The sequence below is a fragment of the Daucus carota genome, chromosome 2, assembly GCF_001625215.2.
Source record: "Daucus carota subsp. sativus chromosome 2, DH1 v3.0, whole genome shotgun sequence".
NCBI classification, from domain to species: domain Eukaryota; kingdom Viridiplantae; phylum Streptophyta; class Magnoliopsida; order Apiales; family Apiaceae; genus Daucus; species Daucus carota.
The window spans coordinates 55,506,207-55,517,752 of record NC_030382.2 but is presented as its reverse complement, the minus strand read 5'-3'; positions in this window follow the sequence as shown (position 1 = coordinate 55,517,752).

The window sequence follows — 11,546 nt, the reverse complement described above, 5'->3', positions numbered from 1 at the left end:
AGAAATATTATTCCTTTTGTGCGCTTTTTAGTTTTTACTATACAGTCAAAAATCCCAGTTATTTTATATTACTTTTTAACACATATTTTAAGGCTCTTATAAGATATTGTTTTATAATATTTTTTTGATTTCGTTTTGTATAAAAATTTGATGTTTAAATTTTTATTAAAAAATAATTAAAAAATTATTATAAACTTATATTTTATAAAAGACCCAAAATACGCGTGAAGGTAAACCGCCCGCCCGCAGAACTGCTTACCTGAGATTTTCTTAACGATTTTTGAGATCATTTGCTTTTCGTTTGATGTCTTCTCAATCAATCATCCGTATTCATTACTAGTACTCCCTCCGTCCCAGTCATTTGTATACAAATGGCTGGGACACGGAGACCAAGGAATTTTGTAAGAAATAAGTAAAGTTAGATGAAAAGTGGGTATAGTGGTGGGACCCATTAATTTTTAATAATAGATTTGAGATAGTGGAGGAAAGTAGTGGGTGTAACAGTGTTTATATTATTATAGAATGGAGATAGAGGAAGAATGTAGTTGGTGTAATGATGTTTTATATTATAAAAGTTTACTACTTTTGGAATGTATACAATTGATGGGACGTCCCAAAAAAGAAACTGTATACAATTCATTGGGACGGAGGGAGTAGTAATTCTTAAATAGCTGAAGGGCTAAGACAAAGAAGTCAAAGATTCAGATGAAAGACGTATTTACATTAATTTAATACTAGTTGAAAAGCCGCGCGTTGCGGCGGCCTATAAAAATTTTATTAATGATTTAATATTAATATTCATAGAATAAAATAATTTTGTTGTTGTCTATTAAAAGTATATTAATATATTAATGTTTCAAAATTAATATTTGTAGGATTCAATAAATTTATATTATAAAAATCTTGATGTAATACCAATACTAATATATAAAATTGCAAATTTGGACTATAATTCATGATGAAAAAAATGAAAATAAATTTATACACGTAATTAACAATTTAAAGTTTGACGAATTTTAATTTTATTTGCTTTTTTTAAAAGTAATCATATTCTTCCATTGTCACCTTCTTCCAATTTTTTTGGATCGATTGTGCACAAATACATCTAACTTAAATATGTGAGATAGCGGTGTATAACTACCACCATTGTTTGTAACAACCTTTATTTTTAAATAGTGTATAAACAACCTTTACTTAAAAGTTGTTTGAATAGTGCAAATAGATAATGCATGAATAAATATTTTTTCCTCTATACAAAGTAAATCATATAAAAATTAACAACAACAAACATGTCTGATAAACAAAACAAATATTATAAAAGAATAACTAACAAAGATACATCACTAATAATTAATTTATTAATATCAACTATCAATATCATGTCAAGATTATATTCTTTTCTCGTGTTTGGATTTATCGACTCCAATATAGCGGTTTATAACTACCTTTGCTTGCAACAACCTTTATTTTTTTAGTACTGCATAAACAGCATTCACTTATCGTTGCAGAAGAATGACACCTTCGAGTTAGAAATCGAGCGTAGGGTTATGGTATTGAGAGAGAGGAGATTGTGTTTAAATGATCCAAAATCATACAATCTATAAGGGTATTTATAGGTGCAGAGAGACTTGTGTGCTACTCTTTCCCATAATTAAATAATCTGAAACAAAATCAGATTAAAACTTTCAAGCTACTATATTCCATAAATAATTTGTATATTCCATAATTAAATAATCTGAAACAGAATCAGATTAAAACTTTCAAGCTACTATATTCCATAAATAATTTGAAACAAATTTAATCTGAAACAAAATCAGATTAAAAACTTTTAAGCTACTATATTCCATAAATAATTTCTCTTTCCCATAATTAAATAATCTGAAACAAAATCAGATTATAACTACCACCATTGTTTGTAACAACCTTTATTTTTAAATAGTGTATAAACAACCTTTACTTAAAAGTTGTTTGAATAGTGCAAATAGATAATGCATGAATAAATATTTTTTCCTCTATACAAAGTAAATCATATAAAAATTAACAACAACAAACATGTCTGATAAACAAAACAAATATTATAAAAGAATAACCAACAAAGATACATCACTAATAATTAATTTATTAATATCAACCATCAATATCATGTCAAGATTATATTCTTTTCTCGTGTTTGGATTTATCGACTCCAATATAGCGGTTTATAACTACCTTTGCTTGCAACAACCTTTATTTTTTTAGTACTGCATAAACAGCATTCACTTATCGTTGCAGAAGAATGACACCTTCGAGTTAGAAATCGAGCGTAGGGTTATGGTATTGAGAGAGAGGAGATTGTGTTTAAATGATCCAAAATCATACAATCTATAAGGGTATTTATAGGTGCAGAGAGACTTGTGTGCTACTCTTTCCCATAATTAAATAATCTGAAACAAAATCAGATTAAAACTTTCAAGCTACTATATTCCATAAATAATTTGTATATTCCATAATTAAATAATCTGAAACAGAATCAGATTAAAACTTTCAAGCTACTATATTCCATAAATAATTTGAAACAAATTTAATCTGAAACAAAATCAGATTAAAAACTTTTAAGCTACTATATTCCATAAATAATTTCTCTTTCCCATAATTAAATAATCTGAAACAAAATCAGATTAAAACTTTCAAGCTACTATATTCCATAAATAATTTGAAACAAAATCAGATTCTGAAACTTGCTTATAATATTCCATAAATAATTTGAAACAAAATCAAAAAAATTCCAGAAAATTAGAAAAATAGAACGGAGCGATGTGAGAGGCGCCACCTACACGCCCCTCGCTTCTCCTTTATATAAGTATATTGATAAATGATCCAAAATCATACAATCTATAAGGGTATTTATAGGTGCAGAGAGACTTGTGTGCTACTCTTTCCCATAATTAAATAATCTGAAACAAAATCAGATTAAAACTTTCAAGCTACTATATTCCATAAATAATTTGTATATTCCATAATTAAATAATCTGAAACAGAATCAGATTAAAACTTTCAAGCTACTATATTCCATAAATAATTTGAAACAAATTTAATCTGAAACAAAATCAGATTAAAAACTTTTAAGCTACTATATTCCATAAATAATTTCTCTTTCCCATAATTAAATAATCTGAAACAAAATCAGATTAAAACTTTCAAGCTACTATATTCCATAAATAATTTGAAACAAAATCAGATTCTGAAACTTGCTTATAATATTCCATAAATAATTTGAAACAAAATCAAAAAAATTCCAGAAAATTAGAAAAATAGAACGGAGCGATGTGAGAGGCGCCACCTACACGCCCCTCGCTTCTCCTTTATATAAGTATATTGATTTGAATTTTAGTATTATAGTACAGATTGTAATTTTAATATTATAAATTTAATTAAATAAGTCTCATAAATTTATATTGATGTGTTGAAATTAATTTTTAATGAATTTATATGCTATCATGATAACGATATCTATATATCTTATTCAAATCCTCTTGTTTACGTAACTTTTTTTAAAAAATTATTTTTTAATAAAATCAATTGTAAAATGCTATTATGATGATAATCTCTCTCTATGTCTAATCCTCTAGTTTACATATTCCAAAATGTACGCCACTGGAAAAAGACTCCACATCCTTTCTTTGAATATCGTAGTGGGTGTTTGTTTCCGGCTTTAAGCCGAGCTTCTGGTTTATAAGTTAGAAGCACTTATTTGTATCGTTTGTGGAAAAAGTCTAAAAACACTTATAAAAAGCTAGGAATGCTAGCTTTTCTTTCAAAATTTCTGCTTATTTCCCAAACACTTTAATCACTTATAAGTTTTACCATGCTTCCAACTTTTACTCCACTTTTTTATTTTAAGCAAGAAGCACTTATTTTAAACTCATCCAAACGGCCCCGTAATTGCAAGTTCTCTCCAACGATCCACAAATGGATAGCCTACTTTTTTTTTTTTTGAAACCAGTAATGGATAGCCTACTTTATTCTCGTAACTTTTTTTCAAGATAATTTAATTGTACAATATCCCATCGCATTATTATCACAAAACTCTGATTTTCACAACTTTTATCGCAATTCCAAATTATTACTATTTATCTTTTGTGATAATTACACCAAAATATTACTGCACACATCGTTCGGTGGCCCATACCCATATAGAGTCCTCGCTAGTCGCTACCGACACTGTACTAAAGTGAAACCAAGCAGCCGTGACGGTGGGAAACAAATCGCGATCGACAGACGCCAATAAATGCACGCAGTAAACGCATGAAATTATCGAATATATTATACAGATGCATGTGTTGCGTAGTCGACTAACTCTATATACTTGTCTATTTTAATTAGTTCAACTTCAACTCTCGGATCCATCCAGTTTTTTCTTCGAATGATTTTGTAATGTTCGAAAATTCGAATCAAGAGGTTGTTAGAACTGGAATACTGGTACGAATCATATAAATGTCAACAAAATGAGGCAATTGAACAAGCTATGAGAATCTGAACGAGAAAATATTCCGTACATGCCAAAAATGATGGAATTTCAAATATGCAGTAGAGTTACCTAACTCGCCCTTATCAGCCGACAAGCAGCGGGCACCTCGTCCCGATCCATTCTCCTCGTCAACTGCTGAAAGCCTGAAACAGATTTAGTAAAATAATTTTTAAGGGTTAAGAATGTATATTTTCATCCGAGACTCATGCAAATTAGTCAGATCTAATACATTCTCTACATGGTTCAAGTTTATTTTGTATATATGTAAATGTTCGACTAAAAATCAAGTTCGAAATTCGGATACACATAATTCGGATTTTGGTTTTAAGCTCTCGATCATCAGATATTTGTTAAGTTGTTTGTAATTTTATTTAAAATTTCAATATAATCGGCTTCTCGTGTCCGTATATTAACACAAAGCAGATGCATTATATTACATAAAAATTTCGTATGACTACTTTTTGATATCATATAAAAACTTAATTTCAGAAAAATTAAATTTATTTATATAATTTTTGATATAATATTTTTAATAAATATGTTATAGTCATGTATATTTGTCAGAAAGAATAATTCATTTTTGAAAATAAGTCTGAGTCAATGCTAAGATAATCATTCAATATCAATTTTATATGCTTATCTTCACAAAAATGTATTTTCATATACTCTTTTTTTTCCGAGGAAAGATTCTTAAAAATAAAACAAACAGGTAGCGGTAGCCATTCAATTCCTTTAATCATAAAGTCGTATCCCAGGTAAAAGCAATTAAAGAGACTATTTCCATCGTCTTCTGCAACAAACCGTCAGCGTTGTGGAACATAACGCAATCTACGTATATATTTGCACAAATTGTTACATATACAGAAGCATATACGCTAGTGAAGCCAGCACTGGACTGCAGTTTGCAAGTTTGGCTGTAGTATTAGACTGAACAAGGCTTATCATGCGACATGTGCAACAAGACAGACAGGACATGAAGAATGTGACGGACATATGCTGTTTCCATTTCATAGGATCGTATGTTTGGTTATGGTTAGCAGTCACGGTTTAGGTTCCACTCACTGCAGGACCCCCGGTTTTATTAACTCACCTGTCTTCATTGTGGCGATAAAATATAGTTGGAATTTATTGCAATTATATATCTCATGATTTGGTGCTAGTGGTACCGATGCAACTCATCACGAGTACTGTCGCTATTTCTAGCAAAGTCTATTATCCTGGTCCCGGTGAGATTCTGTTTACGTTTCGGTTCGATTGTTTCAGTTCGGTAAAATAAAAATTAATAAAAAGATCCGTCAAGTAATTAGATGTTTAGACTTGCCTACTTATTTCGGTGTTTCCCAACTTTGTGACATGAAAATAATTCGTTTACCAACTAAAACTTCTAATATGAGATTTAATTGGCTACATACGAGGATGATGGCCTGATCTTAATTCTTAAGAGTTGAATGCAGCACGGCCTTTTCTCGCACCTCTATTATTGATTTCATGTTCAAGATCGTGCTAATATCACATGCAAGTAAGGCAGCACAACCCTAATTAATAATCGAGGGAAAAGAAAGATTCACCCTTTAAGTCCGTATACTCAATGAATGTATGTATGTTTAATATGCGAAAGACATGAACGCACGATGTCGTTTTTTGCTAACACAGTAGCGTCTATCATAGCATGCATTAATAAAATCTGTAATGAAAAAGACTGGGGCACCGACAGTATAAAACTATAAATATGTGTTGATGTTTTACTTTATTCTTTGCTTGAGCATTGTCAATACAGCTATTGGTAATGATAATAGGAGTATAGGAGTATGTTGTTTGTTTGTTGTGATTAAAGAATAAAAATTCAAGGAGATCCACAAAGTTAAAACGAATTAGATCTATTTTGAAAAGCTTCACTGACAATTCATATGTACTTTTGGAAAAGGCTTGCTTCACTGTATCACTGTTAAATAACAGCTAACTGCACTTAGTTATACTCCCTCCGTCCCCTCAATTGTTTACATTGGAGGGGGACACGGAGACCAAGACAATGTATGAAAAATGAGTAAAGTTAGATGAAAAGTGGGTAAAGTGTGTAATGATGGAAAAAACTTACTATTTATAGTAATGTAAAGAAATGAGAGGGACATCCCAAAATAGTAACTGTAAAGAAATGAGAGGGACAGAGGGAGTAAACTAATTTTTATGTTGCATATCACTATTGACCCGCTTAATTACCGACTTCTGTTTAACAAAAATCTGTATTATCAGGTTTAACTTTATCTATTGTACAATAAAATAATAATAGTAGTTGCTTTTGCTGATGGTTATAATTATTATCCACTAACTACAAAATAGTTAATCAGGGGACTTGCAATAATAAGTTGGTTATTTATAATATTATTCTATCCGAAAGGGTAAAGGACAAGATTTACCTCCAGAGTTTAGATATTGCTGTCTACTTAAGAAGCTTAATGACTAAACTATTGTTTACATGATGATAAACACCACTACTAACAGTTTGACAAGCCTTACCACTTTTGAATTGTGATTTCATTTTCTTTCTTTCGCAACCCGTACTACTGTTACTCTGTTAGTGATCTATTTTGAGTTTTGACCCCAGTTATTCAACTGTATGCCGCGGAACATGGCTTATGGGTAGCTTTAATATAGTGAAATAAACTTTGAATTAGATTATTTTAGATAATTTTTATAAGTTTCATCTGTTGTCTTTCATTTTTTTGGTTATATAGTCATTTTTCTGATATAGAAAAGAATATTTTTCGTTCCCTCATATATCTAATTTTTTTATTAAATTACCTCAGTTCTGTTATCACTCATTTTTTTACAAACTTGCTGTTGATTAAAGGACTTCACTAATAAAAAATCTTTTGGAAGGAGATGAGAGCGGACTAATGTCTAATTACATAAAAGGATTTAAGTTTTCTCGGTTGTATGCTATAAATTTACAATCTATTCATGACTTAGAGATTGATATAAATGATTTTAAAACTTGAATTAAAAATGTATAAATAATTATAAACAATAATTTATAATCATAGTAGAATAATAATTATTATTATTATTCTCATTATATTTTTATTTAAAAACTGATAAATTGTTAACCATTTTATTTTAAATTGACTGAAATCTATGTATTTATAAATTGCTTTTTTATTTATGAATTCTTTTGTGGCTTATACATAAAAATTACCTTTTTTTACTTTTACTTATTATCTTCTTCTATTTTAGGCTCCGGCCGTTGTGATCTGAAAATTCAAATTTGAATCACTAACTCATCCAAGATCCAAAATTCTGATCAACTCCAGCAGTTTTATTCGAATTTTGATCCAAATTATTTATTGATATTACACAAATTTTATATTAAAATATATAATCTTAAATTTAATGTTTAATCATTATTAACTACTTATTTTATATTTAATTAATTAAATAAATTATATCTTGGGGTACATTTTTACTCTAAAAGCGTGATGGTCCGCAAAATGTTGTATTTATCATACTATTTTTTAGTTATCTTCCAATATTGTAATTTTATTTTGTGCATTTTATGTACTCCCTCTGTCCCTTTCATTTCTTAACATTTCTTTTTCACTGCTCGACACGCATTTTAATGCGTCTAAAAAACATAGTTCTGCAATCTTTTTTAAAAATTTTCTTTTTCCGAATAAAAATTTAAACATCAAACTTTTATTCGGAAAAATAAAATTTTTAAAAAAAGTTATGAAACTATATTATATAGGAGCATTAAAGTCCGTGCCGCGCCCCCGTCCCCCAATGTTAAGAATTGAGAGGGACGGAGGGAGTAATTTTTATTTTATGCTTATATGTACAATTTTTTTTAATTTCAATAAAACTTGCTTTCCTATTGTTGTAAGTTTTTACTGAAATAATTAATGTTATTAATTATTAATTATAAATTATTATTAATTAAAATTAAAAATCACAAATTAATTTTAAGTCCAATAAACGAATTTTTTTAAACAAAATCATTTTTTTAATAGATGATTCATTGATCCAAATTTGGATCAGTTTTTGATCACTGTCACAGAAAATTTGAAGTAATCTGTACAAATTTAGAGTTTTGGATGCTAGGTTGCCCTTAGTAATGCGAGGTTAAATCACCTTCCACATTATCCATCCCTCTAGACTCTCGTCACAAACTCAGCTAATAATTATCTAACATCATCCCCAGCTTGCGAGCCTTTTTTTAATCTCAAAGAGGAAAATGTGCATTCTTATTTCTTTCAGAATCAACACATGATGTAAACGTTAAACCGAAACATGGAGAGAGGGAGCAGGGGGAGGTGTCCGATGGATAAAAAGATTGAGTCGGTGGGGAGATGATGAATTTACGCGTTTGCTGAGCAGATGACAGCGTTAACGTTTAACAAACAACCTAAATTTGGATACCATTGCATCATTTTATATATTGTAAATTATAATACTAATCCCTCCGTCTCTAAATACTTTTTCTGTTTTGATTTTTTACATTTGCCAAGACACACTTTTAATCGTTAATATCATTTATTTCGTATTAGCAATAAATATAAAAACTTAATTGTATTAATATGTTTCATGTTATGCACACTACCGAAATCACAAATAGAAAAAGAAAAAAAAAATAGTAATATTAATTTTTTATTATAATGCTGCTACGTGCGAAAGAGATGCAATCTTGAAGCTCAATAATTACACATGGCAGCAACCGCGGCATGTGCTGTGCTTTCCCCCAACTCTTAACTGTTGGTCTGTTGACTATTCTGGTCTGCCCCCATTTTTTATTTACTCCTGCACAACTCTTTAAAAGCCTCACAACTTTTGCCTAAACTAATACTTCACTTACTGCTCTAGAAAAATAATAAAATAATAATAATATATCAATTTCACTGTTCTAAAAATCTCTGATTTAACATTAATCCTCGATTAATCCCCAACAAGGTGGTTGACCGATTCGATTTTTAAAATCCGATTAATCATTTTAAATATTTCTTGATCGAAGTATATATGATAAATATTAAAATTAAAATACTATATAACTTTAAATATGAACAATTATAAAATTTATGAATATGATAAATATATTAGTTATTAAATAACTAAACATTAAATAGTATTTTAATATTAAAATACATCCGATTTTCACTTTGATTAATCCTTCCGATTAATCTTTGATTTTCGATTAATCCTTCATTAGCTCAATCGATTAAGTCAAATTCCTGTATAAAACTGACTAATTCATTGATTTTGTTATTCAACAGAAAAATATGAAAATGTTACTGACTAAATGAATAAGATGAATTTTAAGGCGGATTAAGTAAAAAAAAAAAAAAAACTCTTCACATATGCTGTAAAGTTAATTCTTTTTCGTGAGGCTGTAATTTTGAGTTATAAATAAATCTAGAGCTTTTACTGTTTTAGCAATTGTCTAATTGGGCCTTGCATGTTTGAAAATCATTATCTCCAGTGGGCTGGACTTCTGGAATTCCTTGAAAATTCTTAGTATTTTGGACAATATGGTGGCCCATTTTTGTCAAGCTCTCACGAAAGGTATGCTGGTTGGAGAGCCGAGACAAATCAAAAGCTTAACTTGTACCATGAGCAAAATCGGTAAAAATGTTTTTTTTATCCACTCATTCTAGCATTTGAAAAAATGGGATTTGGCTAATAACATACCTCCTCATTTAGTGTGATCTCATTTTTATCTGAGATAATCATTTGGTTCATAAGTTAAATTATCATATAATTTTTTGGCAACAAACAGTATTTTATCCCTATTTTTATTTGACAAATTTCAATTTTTTGTTTCAACTTCTTATTTTAATTTATGATGATGATAGTAAAAATGTTTTCATTTAGCAAAAAAAAAAGAAAAAAAAAATGTTTTCAATGATACAAGTATGACAGATTATACCAAAATACCAAAAATGAGAATATAGGACACCGTAACCATAGGGGCAACTAAACCATCTGATTAGGCGTGTCAATGGAGCGGAGCTCCGATCCGATCCGATCTGATCAGGGGCCTTCTTAGCGGATATGGATTCATAAAAAAAAAACCGATCCGAAATTTGATCCGATAAGAAAAATCCGATAATAAATGGAGCGGATATGAATTTAGGGTGATCCGATCCGTTAATGATCCGATCCGGTAGAATATATATATATATATATATATATATATATTATAATTTTTAATTGTAATGGTTATTTTTAATTACAGATTTTCTAGTGTGTGCCAATAGGCACACTAATAACTACTTTTTATTTAAGTGTTGAATTTTATTGGTTCTTATCTCATTAATAATGATGGCCCTCTACATGCACAAAAATTTGTACCGCAGTTAGTACTAGTATCCCGGAAATTCTACCATTTTGTGTATTTTACTCACTTAATTTGTGATTTTTCTTACAAAATGAAAATGTGAAAATGTATCAAGCTACTTGTCTCATGATGTCTCATTTAATCTTGTCCTTCATGAACTCGAAGAATCACCGACAACAATTTTTGTAAAATACTCTTAAACTAAGTAAAAAAGAATTAGAAAAAGTTAAATGGATCCGGATATCCGATCCGTGATCCGCGATCCTAATGAATCCGGATATGGATCGGCCTGTAAAAAATGCGGTCCCGATCCGATCTGAATCCGAATCCGATAAAATAAATGGATATGGATATGAATTTAGGTTGATCCGATCCGAAATCTACATCTGATCATATTTGTAGTAGAGATATGGATTTAGTCTAAAACTCGGTGGGGGCAAGTACCTCCACTGCCCCAATCTTAAATCCGTCCCTGGCTGTGATTCTTTGTTGGACAACCGATGTATATTTATAATATAATTTTTTACATATTCTAAGATGCGTGTAAGTGTTAGTTTTTTAAAATAAATATAAAATCCCAAATTACAAAAGAATGCAGGTTGACACTGGTTGAATTCCTAATATCATTCGACCAAATACTTGTATAATCTGATTATACCAAAATGAAAAGTTGTCTCTCGTTGAATTTCAAAAGCTCGTATACTTGGGATTTCA